Consider the following 20,193-nt stretch of genomic DNA (forward strand, 5'->3'; position numbering starts at 1 on the left):
GTGTGTGTGTGTGTGTGTGTGTGTGTGTGCACAGTGAGAACAAAAAGGGTAAAATAACATGTGATAATAACAACATGCAGGAAATACAAAAAACTAAATTTGAGCCAAGCAAACACAACAACACTGCAGGAGCCAGCTATTGTTCAGAGCCACAACATCTATTGTATCAAGTACAATTATCAAGTTATTTCCTTCCTTCTTCCTAAAATCAAGTTTTTCAGTTGATATTAAGGGGGAATTATAATAGAAATCAGGGATCAGTCTCTTAAACTGGCTTTTAGTCTTCTGAAGCCACCTGAAGTTATATGTGAGGTTGTCTCAGGGCCGGCCCTTGGCATAGGCAGTATAGGTGAATGCTAAGGGTGGCGCCACATTTTTTTAATCTACATTTTTTAAATAAATACATTTAAAAAAATGTTTTATTTAAATTTCATAACAAAACAATTTCTCGATATTCGATCAACAAAGTACATCGTATTATCTTATCTTAACAGAACTACACCTATATTGCATACAGCGCCCATAAACTATGCCCCCCCCCCCAAATCAGGTAAGTTGAACTGCCCCAGCCCGCTGCCCCCGGAGCCGGTGCTGCGGGGAGGAAGGAGCGAGGGGGCGGGAGGAGCGAGGGGACGGAAGTAGCGAGGGGGCGGGTCAAGTGTCATTGTTTATGTGGAAATAGATTACAGCCTTCTCTTCACTTGATTAGGACAGCTCCCTCTGCTGTAATCAATGTACATTAGAGTAAAAACCAGTTTATGTGAAATTGTTCTTTTTTTAAAATAATGTTTTTTTTATGCAATTATAGGCTTTAATTTTGTATGTGTGTTAATTTAAAATAGAGGGTAGGGGGGTGCGCCAGCTAAAATCTTGCCTAGGGCAGCAAATTGGTCAGGGCCGGCCCTGGGTTGTCTTCTCAAAAAGCACACACGCTGCTGTTCAGTTCAACTTTATACGGTAACACTTTATATTAAGGTACACAAATTCACCATCAACTAGTTGTTAATTAACATGCATATTAGCAGTATATTGGCTCTTTATTAGTCATTACACTTATCACAAACACTTATTGATGCCTTATCCTACATGACCATATTCTACAAGTAATAGGCCATTTGTCACGGTTTGTGAAACAAGCAGGACCCAAATGCAGATATAAACTGAAACTTCCTTTATTTCAAGGCTATGATCTATATAGACAATGACAAAACAGAACACTCACCGCAGAACTAGTCAGGGAACAAGACGAACCGACCAAGACAGACGGACAACCCAGAACTTAAATACACACAAGACTCAATCACACAACAAGACACAGGTGAGGGAGGAGAAAACACAGGGGCCCAGGTGAACATAATCAGACAATTAGACACACCAGGGAAACTAATGACAAGAGGAAAACACAGGGAAAAGGACCAGACAATAACCCAGAGGAAAACATGACATGGAAAACAGCAAAAACACCCAAACCTACAAAACTATAAACGTGACATAACATGAGAATCGTGACATAACCCCCCCCTCAAGGGACGGATTCCAGATGTCCCAAAAAAACAAAAGTCCAGCAGGGTGGGTGGAGGGGGTCTGGAGGACGGGTCTCGGGCGGACGGCCCGGGGGCAAGGCAGAGTTAAAAAAAGGGGAATTCGGGCGGACGGCCCGGGGGCAAGGCAGAGTTCAAAAAGGGGAATTTGGGCGGACGGCCCGGGGGCAAGGCAGAGTCCATGGAGGGAATCTCGGGCGGACGGCCCGGGGGCAAGGCAGAGTCCGAGGAGGGGTGAAGACTAGACAGCTCCGGAGGCCGGTCAGGAGCCGGTGTCGGCAAGATCCCCCATGGAAGAGGACACAGGACCTGCACGACCCCCGGCAGGAGAGCAGTCGGCGGAATCCCCAACGCGACAGGACATGGAGTTGGCAGGACCCCCAGCGGAGGAGTAGTTGGCGGGACCTCCAACGTGGCAAGACATGAAGTTGGCAGGACCCCCGGCAGAAGAGCAGTCTGCGGGACCTCCAACGGCTCAGGACATGGGTTTGGCAGGACCCCCGGCAGAAGAGTAGTCTGCGGGACCTCCAACGGGACCAGACATGGAGTTGGCAGGACCCCCGGCAGAAGAGTAGTCTGCGGGACCTCCAACGGCACAGGACATGGGGTTGGCAGGACCCCCGGCAGAAGAGCAGTCTGCGAGACCTCCAACGGCTCAGGACATGGGGTTGGCAGGACCCCCGGCAGAAGAGTAGTCTGCGGGACCTCCAACGTGACAAGACGTGGAGTTGGCAGGACCCCCGGCAGAAGAGTAGTCTGCGGGACCTCCAACAGCACAGGACATGGGGTTGGAAGGACCCTCGGCAGAAGAGCAGTCTGCAGGACCTCCAACGTGACAAGACATGGAGTTGGCAGGACCCCCGGCAGAAGAGTAGTCTGCGGGACCTCCAACGGCACAGGACATGGGGTTGGCAGGACCCTCGGCAGCGGGGCAGTCTGCGGGACCTCCAACGTGACAAGACATGGAGTTGGCAGGACCCCCGGCAGAAGAGTAGTCTGCGGGACCTCCAACGGCACAGGACATGGGGTTGGCAGGACCCTCGGCAGAAGAGCAGTCTGCAGGACCTCCAACTTGACAAGACATGGAGTTGGCAGGACCCTCGGCAGAATAGTAGTCTGCCGGACCTCCAACGGCACAGGACATGGGGTTGGAAGGACCCTCGGCAGAAGAGCAGTCTGCGGGACCTCCAACGTGACAAGACATGGAGTTGGCAGGACCCCCGGCGGAAGAGTAGTCTGCGGGACCTCCAACGACACTTGAGTGGGTTGGTTCGCCAACAGAACCCGGGGAGCTGGCGTCGGACGGACAGCCAACAGGAGACGAGGTGCTGGAGTCGGCCGGTATGCCGACATGACACGGGGAGCTGGCGTCGGACGGACAGCCATCAGGACACAGGGAGCTGGCGTCGGACGGACAGCCAACCGGAGACGAGGTGCTGGAGTTGGCCGGTACGCCGACAGGACTCGAGGAGCTAGCGTCGGCCGATGAGTCAGCAGGTGACGAGGAGCCGGAGTCGGGACCATGGTTACTGGAGCCGGCACTGAAGCCTGGACCATGGCTGTAAGGTCCGGTTCTGGAGCCGGAAACATGGCTGTAAGGTCCGGTTCTGGAGCAGGAACCCTGGCTGCTGGGCGCGGAGCAGAAGCCTGGACCCTGGCTGTGTAAGCCAGGTAATGGAGTATGGAAGCAAAGCTGCATGGGCCGGCACTGGAGTACGGAGCCACGGCTGTTGGGTCTGGCGCTGGAGCCGGAACCATGGCTGTTGGGCGCGGAACCCTGGCCTTGCGTCTCTTAGGAGTTTTTTGGAGGCTTCGTGGACCCCCAAACTCCAGACCAGACCCCAAGAAAGGGTCAGAAAATGAGGACTGGCTCTCAGGGCTACGTGAAAAAATCCTAAGCCACTCGGGCAACAAGCTCCAGAGCCAGGGCTTGCGAGCAACCTCCTGACGTGCCTCCTTCAACGCAGCCTCTCTACCCCGTTTAGATGAGGCGCCTTTCCACGTATAAAAAATATACTCCAGAGAATATCCAAGACATTCCGCCTGTAGCTTCAAAAGATCTGCTGGGTCCATTTTAAGGTCGGTTCGTACTGTCACGGTTTGTGAAACAAGCAGGACCCAAATGCAGATATAAACTGAAACTTCCTTTATTTCAAGGTTATGATCTATATAGACAATGACAAAACAGAACACTCACCGCAGAACTAGTCAGGGAACAAGACGAAGAACCAGAACTTAAATACACACAAGACTCAATCACACAACAAGACACAGGTGAGGAGGGAGGAGAAAACACAGGGGCCCAGGTGAACACAATTAGACACACCAGGGAAACTAATGACAAGAGGAAAACACAGGGAAAAGGACCAGACAATAACCCAGAGGAATACATGACAGGGAAAACAGCAAAAACACCCAAACCTACAAAACTATAAACGTGACATAACATGAGAATCGTGACACATTAGTTGAGAGTTGTCCCTCAATAACCCTCTAATTAGTGCTTATTTATTGCAAGTAAGAAAGTTGTTGTACATGAGTTTTGGTCTTAATGCTCTGCTCAATATGGGCCTAATAAGGCAGTAGTATCACAAGAATAGTAATTCTCCCATAATAACACTTAACAAATAGGATCTTTTCTTATGTAACAAGACGTGAAACTATAAGTGTAAATTGTGTCTAAAATAACTCTATTGCTGGTGAAGCTGTATCACCAGCAAGACAATGCTGGTGGTGAAGCTGGTACACCAGAAAGACCAGCATGGTGAAGCCGGTGTACCAGCAAGGTCTAATTATGTTAGCTGGTGAAGTTGGATTACCATTTTAGCTAAATAAATAGAGAGAGAGAGAGAGAGAGAGAGAGAGAGAGAGAGAAAGAAAGAGACAAAGACAGACAGACATATAGCGACACAGAGACAGCAGAGGTTAAAACAAAGCGGTATAAAACATGTGTTTGACTGGCGCGAACGGTCGGGAGCGAAGATCAGTTGAGCGTTTCTGTGACTCCGCCCAGCAACTGCTCTTCTGAGAGGAACCGCTCGGACCAACACACTCTCACTCCATAATAGTCCAGGAGCGACGCTTGGTCAGGGTCCCGTGGCGTGCAGTTGTGACGCTCCTAGGCTCCTTCAGCTTCATAAAAGGACGCAAACAGCTTTCAACTGATTGCAATGTATTCCCATCTGCGGCGGGATTTGACGCTCTTGGAAGCACAGCATTCGTTTGTGTCAGCTGCCATTAAAGGCAATGTGAGCGTCCATTCCCATTGGATAACGGAGAATTGTACACCCGGAAGTAAGTATTCCCCTTACTGTCGATTGATTTTACAGTGATATCTGCACTACTCATCGACTAAAAAACAGCAGATTATCCTTGTTAATTACACAACATTGATTGGTTTAAATTGTGAGGAATGCTTTAGTATTTTTCCCCTACGATTCGGAGAAACAAATATTTTTTCGGAGTAAAGGATGGCAGAAGACACGACACTACCCAGAATCCCCAGCTATCGTTTAGGACTACACCATGTGCTCTGTTTGACAAGCCCCGTAATTAGTTCTCAAGCTCTGTGATTGGTTGACCTCCAACTGCATTCCATTCATTCCAATGGCTGGCGTCTATGTCACTTGATCTTCAAATTTCTCCCTGCAGAAAAAGAAAACATGGCCGAACTTCGTTTTATTCTCGGTGGAAAATGCCTATTTTAAAGTTAGTGTGGCCATTAAAATGCGTTTTGATGTCATTTGATGCGAGAAATATGAGTTGTTATTTCAGATTATGTCTGCAGTGGATGTACATGAGCTTTAGTTTGCTAGTTATTATGAAGATTACTTCAGGAAATTCTGTCCATACAACGTTTTCATTGTTACCAAGGTGGTTGCTAGGGACGTTGCTATCGATATTATTTCTGTTATGTTGTGTAACTGTTTAATGGTGTTATCTTTATTGCTACCCCCTTCCCCGTCAATGTATAGTGTTGGTTCACAGCGCAAACGTATTAGTTTAACAAAATCTGCATCTAAAATTGTGGCATAGATACGTTATTTTCCCCTGTGCAATTCCAGTCTCACAGCTCACATCACATCGTCATTAACAAATACCGGAAACAGACCGAATTATTATTTTTTAAATAAAATAATACTTTATTCCGAGTGTGCTTGCTTTTCTCTTTGAAAGTCATCACAAACGGCATTGTAATACACGGTTCGGCTGCATTAAATATGACATATCTGCCGTAGTTCTCTATTTATAGAGCCCTGATGAGAACACTTCTAGACAAACATGAGGAACTGCCGCCAACACTGAAAACGTGACGTGGATCATAAATATATCAGCAATTAAACAACATCTTCCATTTCTTTTCACACAATACGTCTCTTTGCAGTATCAACACTAATTCGGCTGACTTTTATATTTGATCCAATTGGCAGATAGGCTGTATTTACACCATGTGGTTAAAGCATGTTATTGAATTTCATTATTTTTATTATTAGTTATTAATAGGATCCCTATAAAGTATATTCATTACTCGTTATTCTCTACTAATAGTTAATTAAAGACTCCTATATAATGACTATTTTGCACATCCCTTTCAAGATTTCAAGATTTTCTAAGGTTTATTGACATATCATATACAAAAGCGGTGTAGTTTTGCAATGAATGAAAAATGTGGGTCGCAGGTTCCTCAATAGTGCATTACAAGACATCTATCAATATTTGTGCATTCAGATGTAGCGCTTCATTTCAGACGCCTACCCATGCGGGTCCGTGATCGGCGCGGGTTGGGCCCCTGTTGAAAAGGAAAACCCTCCGCAGGACTTGATACACCCCCTTGATAAATGTAATTATAATTAAACCAGCTGCAATGGATCATGGATCCACCAGGGGGAGCCGTGATTAAAAAGCTGCAAAACTAGAATGTGAAATAAACAGCTGATAGATCTACTGGTATCTGATATAGCGGATATTTGTTAAGATCCATATGTCACGGATAGGATCATATTCTGTGCTAAATAAGAGACATGTAATCATTTACTAAACATCACCATGTTTTTATTTAATAAAATAATGTTGTTTAATTCACGTTGGCGTAAGTACAAAACCATCGCTATGTTTTTAGATCAGGAAATGCAGCCCGGCTCAAACAAACAATTTTCAATCATCATCCTCACGATCATTTAATGTATCATATGTTCGCAAGTTGAAATTAATGCACTAAATGTAATCCACGTGAGTTTACAACAACAAAAATAATCACTTTGTTTTTATATCACATCCGACCGGAGGAAAATGCAGCACGGCTCTCACTACCGATCATCCTAATCCCACGGGCAAACAATAATATGTACAGTGTTAATAGTTTACTGTATTATTAGTGTCTAATATTACTGGGGATTTCAGAATGGTACTACTGGATTTTGATTGATTGTATCGGCTTCATATCGCAACATATTCCCGAATTATGAAATTCAAAAATAGTAGTATTGTGCACATTACTTTTCGCTGCTTGTTGCAACCCTGGTTAGAAGCTAAACTGCATTTCGTTGTTTCAGTACCTGTAATATGTGCAATAACAATAAAGTTGAATCTAATCTTGAGCAGGAACAAATGTATTTACTTAGTACATATCTGACATTAACGATTAAACACATGTGTGCATTCTTTAAACCGAGTCAAGCCGACTCCGGAGGTGGCGGCACATTAAAGTGTGCACCTGATTGTTTAACTGGAAGGTGCCTGATGACATTTAATCATTCAAACAAAATCATATTTCGTTTATTTTTAACGAAATAAATGTGGTTTAATCCACATAATTTACTGTGTTAATTGTTTACTGTAGGCTAGTGTTGTTTAACTTGAAGGTACCTGATGTGAACATTTCCAGCCCAACCATTTACACCTTCCTTTTTTCCCGTCCAAAGTTTGAATTGGAGAAAGGTAGCCTAATGGTTATCGATGGTGCTTTTATAGCCTAGCAAATGAGCTGCTCCGACCCTCGGTCCTGACGGACTCCAACTTGTGTTTATTAATCAAACAAATAAATAAACACAAGGATAATTATGTGTTATTGTTGAGTAAATGGAGAATTGCACAGGGGAAAATAACGTATCTAGCAGCTTCCCTAGCAACCACCTTGGTAACAATGAAAACGTTGTATGGACACAATTTCTAAAAAAAAGTAATCTTCGTAATAACTAGCAAACTAAAGATCATGTACATCCACTTCACACATAATCTGAAATAACAACTCATATTTCACGCATCAAATGACATCAAAACGCATTTTAATGGCCACACTAACTTTAAAATAAGCATTTTCCACCGAGAATAAAACGAAGTTCAGCCATGTTTTTTTTTCTGCAGGGAGAAATTTGAAGATCACGTGACATAGACGCCAGCCATTGGAATGAATGGAATGCAGTTGGAGGTCAACCAATCACAGAGCTTGAGAACTAATCACGGGGCTTGTCAAACAGAGCACATGGTGTAGTCCTAAACGATAGCTGGGGACTCTGGGTAGTGTAGTATAGTGTTCTGCTATCCTTTACTCCGAAAAAATATTAGTTTCTCCGAATCGAAGGGGGAAAATACAAAAGCATTGCACACAATTTAAACCAATCAATGTTGTGTAATTAACAAGTATAATCTGGTGTTTTTTAGTCGATGAGTAGTGCAGATATTACTGTAAAATCAATCGACAATAAGGAGAATACTTACTTCCGGGTGTACAATTCTCCGTTATCCAATGGGAATGGACGCTCACATTGCCTTTAAGGGCAGCCGACACAAACTAATGCCGTGCTTCCATGAGCGTCAAATCCCGCCGCAGATGGGAATACATTGCAATCAGTTGAAAGCTATTTGCGTCCCTTTATGAAGCTGAAGGAGCCTAGGAGCGTCACAACTGCACGCCACGGGACCCTGACCAAGCGTCGCTCCTGGACGATTATGGAGTGAGAGTGTGTTGCTCTGACAGCTCTCTCTACTGGGAAACACGCTAAAAGTCCTTCTGGAGGTAAGCAACACATTTCACCCAGTCTGAGAGTAAAAGCTTTCTCGAAGGTTCGTTTTGCTTAACCTTAAGTTTGCTAGGAGGCTATTGTTACTTCCCTAAACATGAGCTAGCTGTCTTATCTAACAACAGGCAGCCAACGTTTTTTGCAGTTTGTGTTGACCCTGAAAAACGTGATGTAGTTATTTAAAGGTCCCATGTCATGGCCACTACTGATCATAATTCCATTTTTGAAGCGGCAAACTCTGGGGGAAGAGCCGGGCATACTTGTCAACCCTCGCGCGGGAGATTCCCGATTTCACTGCCCTCTCCCGGTTTCCTCCCGGGGTCATATTTCTCCCGCATTTCTCCCGATTTCTGATAAAATGAGATTTACTCAGGACTGTTTCCACTCGGACTTTAATACAGCTACACCATTGTTTGGTTTCCATGGTAGTGCTTCTCTTTAGTAGCGCGTCTCTTTAGTAGCGCATCTCTTTAGTAGCGCGCGCAACTGAAAATATGAGAGGGTGAGGCAGATAGTCACAGAAAACTGAACAAGAATCGACAACTCTACCCTCCTTTCCTGTAAAATACAGATCCAGCCCACACATATGCTCCATCAAGGATGGTGCTACAGGCCGCAAGGCAGTGCACTTACAACTACAATAAGCATGTTAATAAGGATGTCTATCTAAGGATAGAGGGTGTCGTTTTTTCTGATATTCTGAACAATCCGTGCTGTTGTATTAGCTGTAAAGTGTCTCTACTGTAGGCTATTTTTATTATATGTACAGCACTTTGGCTCGACCAAAAATCATTTATAAATGTGCTATATAAATAAAACTTGATTTGATTTAATGTTAAACTAATACAGCTCCGGCGATCCACTATCATCCCCCGGTTTTTAAATACTCCCGATTTCTTGGGTCTCAAGGTTGGCAAGTATGGAGCCGGGACGCCAATACGGAATTGCCACCAACTGCAGTTCATATATTGGCCGATAGGCAATGACTGCAGAAAGGAGCAATTTCCATAGACCCCCATGTTAAAATGCCCAATTTTACAGCAGAAAAAAACATGTTTATACCCCTGGCTGCAATAAATATTATTATGGATATAGGCCTAGTTAGATTCCACCTTCATGATTATTAATCTGTGAGTGAATTGTTTTCTAACACGACCCTTTTATTTGTATTAGGTCTTAAAGTGTTTGGATAAATTAGGGTGTGGTCACATTTAGTGACTGCTCTGTCAAGTGACTGCTGCTGTTAGCTTCTTGTCTCTCTGCTAGCTGCTCCGTGAAGCTACAGGCACTCTGCCTGTTATGCTCATCCAGGTAACACAACTTGACCCCGGCCGTGTTTGTTTGTTCTTCATGCTTATATATCGGACTATTGTGACTCGCTCTGCGGTTAAAACAGATGGTCCAAGAATGCGGTTTTGCGGTAAGTGAAATTCGAGTACTTTATTTATGTGTTAATGATTTTAATCAGCTACGTAATGAACGTTAAGGCTTGGGTTAGCGTGTAAGCGAGTGGTAGCTACATCGGTGCTAACGATGCTAATCGTAGCCTCCAAGTTAAAATCATAGACTGTATATACAAAGGTTAAAACGAAATAGACAAGCATTAAGTGGGATAATACTGTAGAACAAACGGCTTCTGTTTGAGTTTGATAAAATAAGGTCATCCTTGTAACTTAGAGAGATATTATATTATGGAGGAAATGTATGCATCGCTAAGGTTAATTTAAATTGGCTATGCTCAAGTATGTAGACAAGCTAATGTCGAAGTAGTGTATGTGAAATCAACCTCACAATAAGATGTGTGTATATTACAATTATTAATTTCATATTTCAAGATGATTACTTAGATATTACAATATGGTTGGTTGAGCTGGAGTTCATGATTGAGCTTACACGTTAATGTCACAGTCATCTGAAGAACGAACCCAAACCTTGTTGTTTTTTATTAATTGCATTGCCAAATTGGTATCAAATAAACAGTAAGCATTGGCAGGGCCGTTTCTTCCTATAGGCGGACTATGCGGGGGCATAGGGCCAAGCTGAAAGATATATATATTTTTTTTTATTCATCCGAAAAGCAAAAAAAGTTAAATTCATACACACAAAGATGAACACAATTAGTAGAAGCGGGAGGGCTGAAGCATAGCTTGTGGAAAGTAGCCCTCCCGTGCATCATCCTAATACAGCGGCATTATTGCGTCAAAAACGTATAGAAATGAAGAAAACAGGAGAAAAAATTAAATAAAAGTTAGGGCAGGAAAACAATAAATGCATATATATATACGAAAACTAGATTTGTTTTAAAAGAAGGAAAAGTCAAAGCACCAGGATAAGGGTTAAGACAATGTTCTGTTTTAATGGTAAAACATACAATACATCAAACTTTCACCTAATCACGAAGCACTCTGCAGAGTACTCCGGGCTCAGGTTCTACTACCGCGTGAGACACCTCTCACGAACGGCCAGTCAAAAACAAGAGCGCCGATCCTCAAAATCATCACAACATTTATACACAGGTGGGGAGGAGTTTTATCGCTTGCTCTTCCCTAGCTCTTTGTTATTGGCGAGTTCACTTCTGAGCGAGCTAGCCAGTGAGTTGGCAGTTTTCCATTGGTCGGTCTCACTTCTGGGCGGGACCCCAGGTAGTTAGTCCGCAGTTTGTTGATTCCATCTGTTTCGCTCCTGTGTGTGTGTGTGTGTGTGTGTGTGTGTGTGTGTGTGTGTGTGTGTGTGTGTGTGTGTGTGTGTGTGTGTGTGTGTGTGTGTGTGTGTGTGTGTGTGTGTGTGTGTGTGTGTGTTTCTGTCCCTCTGCCCTCAGGCAGTCCCCAAATCAATGATTTGGAGTCATGAAAGAGGACTCTTTGATAGGACACATACTCATTCCCCCTAAACATCTTCAACACACACACACATCCTATCATGTATCTTATCACACAACAGTCATCTGTTTTTCTTTATGAAAGCCATATTTGTAAATATCCAAACGCCATCGTCCCATGACATCTTTAGGATTAGGTAAATAACAAAGCTTAACTGTTCCCATGGCCTAAGGCCTTCCCTGAACTTCCCTTCACCCCAAAGTCAGCTTACTTTAGAATCAGAAGGACCATTGTCTCTTTAACTTGTGTGTGACCCAATCATCTCCTGATCTGATAAGAGTCTTGCAGGAAACGCACGTACATTTCAACACACCAATACCCTTATCGTTTCTTAACTAATGCATGCTGGACATGAATCACTAATTAACAGGACTTTAACTGCATTATATTTGAGGAAAATGTCCTTTGGCTTAATCGATAATAGTTTTAGCACTTAACAGAGGAAGCCAGAGACTCAGGGCCTCTTTAGAGGTCTGGGAACTGCAAAGCAGATGTCAAAGGTCATTTGTATTATTCTCAACCACAGATAGCCAAAAAAACACCCTTTTGATTACACATAAAAGTGGAAGAAAAGACTATTGCGCTATATTTATTATTACTAAGTAATGGGACATTGTTTCAGGAATATAGGAAAAGCCTCTCTATATTTAAAGAGGAAAAATGTACTTTGTCCCTTCAAATCACATTAGTATGCATAAACACTGACAGGTGGGCCCGCCCCCAAGTGTGTGGGTGTGTGTGTGTGTGTGTGTGTGTGTGTGTGTGTGTGTGTGTGTGTGTGTGTGTGTGTGTGTGTGTGTGTGTGTGTGTGTGTGTGTGTGTGTGTGTGTGTGTGTGTGTGTGTGTGTGTGTGTGTTTATGTGTGTGACGGTCTCCCCTAACCCCTGCTGTGGATCGGGGCTACATCAAATCTTATTTTAGCCCCTAAAGAAAAGCCCACCATAAACCTAATAATTAAAAATAGTATTGATGTATGTTACCACTTTCCTTCTTCATCAGACAGCGGGGTGACTGTGTGAGCCTGGCCCTGCCCCCTCCTCCCCCTTTCCTGCCATCTTATCACTAGACAGAGGGGGGATGTAATTTAAAAACACTTACCTTACACTTGTATCATACATCTTCCCTGTTACCCTCCCCTTGTTATAATGCAGACAACAGTGCATGTGAAGGACTGTAATACACATGTATCAGACACGCTCCCCTTGCTATAATGAAGACAACTGTTTTTAAAATGTAAAAACATTTTTTTTTATTTCCTATTTACATTTTTTTTTTTTCACACACAAAATCAATAGTTATACTGATTGTAACATCCCCAGGACCGTCTCCATCTTAGAATTCCCCAGATTACTGGAAATATCATGATGGAGTTTTTTCACTTCAGTCAAAATATTCATGTGTATGCTGTTTTTGACACAAAGATGCATTACATCTACAAACAGAGCATACAATGAGAGCACATGATACAATTTTAGTGAAGAAGTTTGTTTCATTTGTTCGGTAATGTTACAGAATGTTTCGGAGAATGAAGATTCCAGGAACCCTTTAAATGTTTCGTTTACAATACTATTACTATACATGAAAGCAAAAATAAGACACATTTTCATTTGTTTTGGTTGTTTAATTGAAAACACAACATTCACCCCATTTTCAGAAAAACATATTACATTTTACCAAGTTAATATCGTAGTGCATACAAGGTAATAGACTTAACGATTTGCACTGCTGCTTCTCTCCGCCTTTCATTTACAGTGATCGGTTTATCGTTCAATTCACATTGCCCAAGTAGATGTTTAGGGGTCTCTTGGAACTAAACGAATGCATTTTTTATATCAGATAAATGCATTAACATCACTTGCAAATTCTCTATCCTTTCACCCGCAACGATTTTAATCTGCTTTGCTTCTTCTTCGGTTTCACCATTATTAGCTCTGAATGTAATCCTTTCTGGGGCTTCTTGTGCTTCTTGTGGTCTGTTGAATACCTGTCATAGGATTTGTTTAGCTGTAAGGACAGGTATCATATAATTGTCTTCAAAAGCTTTGTCTATGTCGTCACACGTTTTGGCATATCCTTCGATGTAATGGCAACCGATACTAGAATAGAGATCCTCCAACAGTCTTTTAATACATGCTCTGGCACTGTCGCCAATTTGGGCAATTCCGTAGTATCGTGCTTTTTCTCTCATTATATTGAAGCAAAGCTCTACACATTCGCAACAGTCGGTTAGCGGTAGCTGATCTATAAGATTATTATGATCCGGTAATGGGTCTACAACACCATCCTCTATAGTTAGTTGACATTTCTTCACTTTGTTCCTTTTTCTTTTCACCTTCCTTCTTTTTGTCTTTTTCGTTTTCCGTCCTACGGTCCCTTTTCTTTTCATTCGCATTCTGCGTTTGCTTTTCATTTTTCTCCTCCTTTTCATTTTGCTTTTTCTTTTTCTTCGGCTTTCTTTACTTTTGCTTTTCTTATCTGCTAAATGTCGTTTGCGATCTTGCCGAGTGGTATGAGATATATTGTTTCTATAAAGGTCATCTATAATACCATCTTTTAAAGAAAGATATTCTTCATATGTCATGTTATCATAGTCCTCTTTTGTCCTAAAGACCTTACATGGATATGATATAGAGGAGAGCTTTTCTTCGGGAACATCCTCTCCCCTACTTTGTAACCTCCATTCATTAAGCCCATATCCGTTATCCTGGTGATAATAAGGGTAGGCTACATCAGACTTGGTTTTTCTCAGATCCATGGCTAGTTCTCAAACTGTCGTCTTAGTGGGGGTCCTTAGTTTTAGATGCTTTGCTGAGTGGAGTGAGGGACTTATTGCGTTGAATGGGGGGAGTCATCTGTAGAATTGAGAGTTTTTTCACCAGTATAATGTCCCTCACTGTTTGAGTCTTTTTTTTAAAGTTATTTTTCATCTATCATTTTCAACCAAGCAGCAAGAGGTCAAATTTAAGAATAAGTAATAGTTTGTCACCATTTTACGGGAAATAGTCAGAGCGCAATGTCACATCTTAAAGACAGCTTGAACTGGATAAATGGTTAGTCTTCAAACATACAATACGTTCTGCATGTTAGTATATCTGGCCAATTGGTTTAGACCCTACTGCCCTAGACGCATGCTCTCAATAGGGAAGTCACGCTTTGGGAAGAGGTGTTTCATTTCACAGATCCACCTTGATTCTTGTTGTGCTGGCTGAAGGAAGAGGGACGGGGGAGGAAAATTCAGAGGATGAAGAAGCAGAAAAATAACTTGTTTTGTAAAACGGGCAGCACGTCAGTTTCAAGGAAAAAGATGACACCGTGTTTATGCATGACATGCAAAATATCTTGAAGCCCTACAACAAAGGTACAAGTATATTGTGTTGAAAATATCGCAAAAAGTCGTAATATTGTATAATGTATTAGTTGCATGTTGTATTTTCCTAAAAACCACTGTCTAGTTTTTCAAAAATATAATGGAGAAAGGAGAGAAAGACAAAAACAGAATATCACAGTATGTTGAAAAATATGAAAAAAGTAATGTTGCGTTAAAATAACATGAAAGAAATCAAAGTAAAGCATCTAAAAACATATATTTAGAAAAGGAATGTTAGTCAAGTCAAGTTATCAAGACTGCATTGTTTCATCGAAACAGTGTTAAAATCACAAACTTGCCTTTTAGAGTCGCAGTCTTTTACAAAAATTCTGTTTTGTTAAGAGCTACCAAAACATAGTAAACATAGCAATTATTCCCAAAACAAACTGGGAATGGGGACATCGATAACATATTTTAATGTTTAATTTTCTTAAGGGCCACCGTAGTGCACATTGATGAACACTTTAAAACAAAAATAATGCTTACAAGTGTAAATGAGCCGGATTTTAGCTTAGAGCTAATTTCCATCTGTAGTCCCGTCCCATACAGCATATAAGAACATGACATTTATATATATATATACAGCAAAAATAAAATACATGATATGCAGAAAGAGCATGAGCAGCATACACGCATTTACCATATGGCAGTACAATGTAGCAGCTATGATATATAAAGTGCAAGATAAGATAAAAGGCGCTACATAAAAGTGCAAGAGGAGATACCCCTGTGTTAAAGTGCATTTATTTAGCGGTGATTACACGTCTGTTTGTTGCTCAACCATTCTTTAAGTTGACCTTTAAAACTATTGAGAGTGGGACAATCCCGTATCTCAGTTGGGGGGCTATTCCACAATGAGCTGCCTTTAATGGAGAGGACATTTTGTCCAAAGGTGGTCCGTCTGTGGTGGACTTCAAAGTCTCCTCTGGTTTCTGACCTAGTGCTGCGTCCAGTGTGTTTTCTGTGGATGAATTCCCCCAAGGGGAGGGGGGGCCAGCCCATGTAAATATTATTTAAAAAAAAACACATACTTTTAAAAGACATCAAATTGTAAAAAACTCAAGAAATTGTGATTTTCAAGGATGGTACAGTGGTGGTATGACTGTGGCTTTCTGTCAAACACCTGGATAGCTCTCTTGAACAGCTGTTCTATGGGTTTCAGGTGTGTGGCACAAGCAAACGACCAGTTTGTAAAACAGTATTCAATGTGGGATAGAATCATACAGTGGAGGTATGACTTTGCAGCATTGACAGTTAAGAAAAGGTCTAATTTGTTTAAAATGTTGCAAGTTGAATTTAATGGTATTGGATACTTTCTGGATATGTTTCTTAAAAAGTCAAGTGCGAGTCCAATATGACACTCCCTGTTCAAGATACTTGAACTGGGAGACTAGTTCTATTTCTGCTCCATTTAAAAATACATTGGATCCTTCGATTTTGATTGATCGTTTACTGAACATCGTCGTTTGCATCAACATGCATACTGTTTTTGTTGTACTCATACTGTCAATATGCAGATTGTGTTATATAGCTTTAGATAGAATGTTTTTTCTTCCTCTTTGCATAATTTGCATCCACAATCCTTTGCCAGTAGGTGTTTCCACAGTCCTTGCGGTTTTCCAATTGTTCAACTAATGGCGAGCTACTGTAAGCTATTTGTATTTGCATTTTAGCACACTACTTCCTGCAGTGATTCAGAAAGTATTGTGTTTGGGCTTTTTATTGTGAAAGGGAGAACACTACTCAGAGCCAGACATCATTTCATAGAGAAAGCGAGTCTTATAGGGAGCCAATTTAAATGCTAATGTCGTCTTTATTTTACATCCATTACAAATTTGTGCAATCAACTACTTCGTTATGATAAGTTGTCTACAGCCACTTTAAATGCAATCAAATGTATATTTCTAAGTGCTTACAACTTAAAACATCTTTACGTACAAATGACTGTATATTGAATATATTTCTGTACCCAGTGTTGAACAGGACCCAAACCTTTGAGAGATGAAAAGGACACATCTGCTTTAATCAACTGCCAAGTAGTCAAGTCCGCATTTGTGTCTTTTCATTTGTAAAACGTGGAATTCTGTTTCTTTTTAATGGCCTAGGCGGATTTTGGCTTTTTTCTCTTGCCAATATACTTTTAGACACACTTTGAGGTATGCAAAACCTTAAAAACTAGAACACTGATGGCTGGCTTACGCTGCAAACTTCATCACCTTTTAACAAGAGAGTAAGTATATACAACGTTATTTTGTATATTTTACACATCAGCAGAAACAAAGAGATGGCAGGAAGGGGGGGAGACAGTCTCCCCCACCTTTACAGACACTGTGTTTTAGAGAGAACAAATACAAGTGTAAGGTAAGTGTTTTTAAAATCCCTCCCCCCTCTGTCTAGTGATAAGATGGCAGGAAGGGGCAGGGCCAGGCTCACACACACACACACACACACACACACACACACACACACACACACACACACACACACACACACACACACACACACACACACACACACACACACACCAAAAGGCCTGACAGCCATAGGAAGAGGTAAGGGTGACAGTAAGGGAGTGTGTGCAGACTAACTTAATCAACACTTTTGACTAGGAAGGCAAAAGGTGCTTTCTTTGTTCTGATCAGCCCCAATCTGCATACTCTGTCTGAATACATTGAGAGTTACTTTTGACTCTAACAGTGTTCCACTGCAGTCAGAGCTTTCTGAACTTATTTCTTAGCAGCAATTCGGTTTCTTTTTAATGGCCTAGGCTGAATTTTGGATTTTTTATTTTGCCAAGATACTTTTAGACACACTTTGAGGTATGCAAAGCCTTAAAACTAGAACACTGATGGCTGGCTTACGCTGCAAACTTCATTGCCTTTTAACAAGAGAGTAAGTATATAAAACGTTATTTTGTATATTTTACACATCAGCAGAAACAGAGAGAGATGGCAGGAAGGGGGGAGACAGTCTCCGCCACCTTTACAGACACTGGCCATAGTAAGAGGAAAGTGTAACAGTAAGGGAGTGTGTGCAGACTAACTTAATCAACACTCTTGACTAGGAAGGCAAAAGGTGCTTTCTTTGTTCTGATCTGACCGAATCCGCATACTCTGTCTGAAATACCTGGAGAGTTACTTTTGTTAGAGCTTTCAGAGCTTTCTGAACTTATTTCTTAGCAGCACTGGGCATTTTTGTGTTGTATTGTATACAGTTGAAAGTGCACAGATAAATAGTCAAGCATGGGCGGGAAAAATGTGTCTCCTCAGGCTCTCTAATACACACACAGTCATCTCTCAAACGAGGTGCCTGCCTGCTTTCCAGGACTTTGACAGCCTCTGGCCGACTGCAGGGCCATGGGGTGTTAAGACAGGCATCTATAGCTCAGGAGTGAAGGTCCCCACACACACACACACACACACACACACACACACACACACACACACACACACACACACACACACACACACACACACACACACACACACACACACACACACACACACACACACACACACACACACACACACACACACCTCCTTGGGAGGACATCAGTGAAGGTCCCCACACCCACACACACACACACACACACACACACACTTGGGGGCGGGCCCACCTGTCACTTTTTATGCATACTAATGTGATTGAAACATTTTTTATTATACACCATAAGGCGCAACAGTGGGGGCTTTTCACACCTGTGAATACACATCACCCCCCTCCTATCGACGGATCTCACACCTACTTGGGATTAGGGGTTTCACAACTACCAATATTTACTAGTCGACACGTTTTTCAAAATAGTAGTCGACTAGTCGACTAGTCGTTACGTCATAATAAAGACACACAAAGAGAGGTTTACAACTGTATTTTCTATTGGAACTCATACAGTAACATTAAACACTGCATTTTAATTTGTGTTACATGGCATAGTAAATAACAAACAGTAACTGGACTCACCAAAATCGACAGCAAAAAAATCTTGTTTACATACATGCCACGTAAATCCAGTGCGCAACAGTGCATTGCGCAACACTTTATTCGCTGTCCTCCACGATAACGTCCACCTTTCCATATTTTTGGTTTGAACACCAAAGCATCGACATGTGAGGGAAGGATGCTTGACCGCTTTCGGGTGACAGTGTTGCCTGCCAGGGAAAAAACCCTCTCACTCGGGGTGCTTGTGGCTGGAATAGCCAGGTAGCTCCTCGAAAGCGGGGGAAGCGATGCACGTTTTCTGCCCACCACTACAGTGGATTATCCATTGTGGGGATATGCGGTGTCCGCTGGCAGTAATCCCGTAGCTCATCATCCGCATCACTGTTGACCCGTGTTTTCTTGCTGTTCGTTTGCCTCTGTTCAGTGCTGACGCCGGTCCGTTGCTCACTGGTGCTAGCATTACTGCTAGTGCTAGCTGTCGGCAGCGGGTGTTTCATCTTCAAATGGTTGCGCATAGCAGATGCATTTGTATTGTACTTCAGTACAGCTGTACACAACTGACACTTCACTGTGGAGTTGGTTACATCTTCGTTGAAGTACTGCCATACATAAGAATGTCGGACGTGTTTTGTAGCATTTTGCAGCACCTCGTTTACCTCCATTTTTTTCAAGACTAGTTGACTAGGGCCTACAGCGCCAACTAGTGGTAAAGGTAGTCGACTAGTCGACTAGTCGATTAGTTGGTGAAACCCCTACTTGGGATATCACACCTACTTGAGATCTCACACCTCGATCAAAGGGGAGGCGGGACTTGGGCGACTGTGGCTGTGAGGGAGTGTGGTCGTCTTTCAACCAGAAGGTTGTGGGTTCGATCCCAGCCCATGCAGTCAACATGTCGATGTATCCTTGGGCAAGATACTTAACCCTGAGTTGCTCCCGATGGCATGGCCAACGGTGTGTGAATGTGTGTGAATGTTAGGTCCTAGAGTAAGGTACACTGCTCTGTATGAATGGGTGTGAATGGGTGAATGACATGTAGTATGTAAAGCGCTTTGAGGGGTCTTAAAAGACTGGATAAAGCGCTATATAAGTACAGTCCATTTACCATTTACCATTTACTTAGGTCATTTGCATAATGGGGGGAGGTGTGACCTGTCACTTTTTATGTATACTAATGAGACGAAAGCGGGATGAATATTACTACTCCTGTGTAGACAAAACTTGCATAATATTACTCAGAGTTCTGACATATTCATCCTCTTCCATTTGTGTAATATCTAAAACTGGACCACTCCCTTCTTGAAGAAGGCCCAAGCTTCGGCATACCTCTTGTTGTTATGAGACCTATTTTTAACTACATGTTATCATTTATTAACTACAACGTCACTGAAATCAACATATCTGTATAATCATGACACTCCCTCCTTTGAGCATAACATGCTCAATTA

General features: G+C 42.3%; 1 protein-coding gene across 4 annotated transcripts in view; it reads left to right on the forward strand.

Moving 5' to 3' along the window:
- Positions 1–20,193, forward strand: part of slco4a1 (solute carrier organic anion transporter family, member 4A1) — a 221,014-nt gene that overhangs the window by 184,380 nt on the left and 16,441 nt on the right. The gene's annotated exons all lie outside the window — the stretch shown is intronic.

Source organism: Notothenia rossii, assembly GCF_949606895.1.
Source record: "Notothenia rossii genome assembly, chromosome: 4".
Lineage (NCBI taxonomy): Eukaryota > Metazoa > Chordata > Actinopteri > Perciformes > Nototheniidae > Notothenia > Notothenia rossii.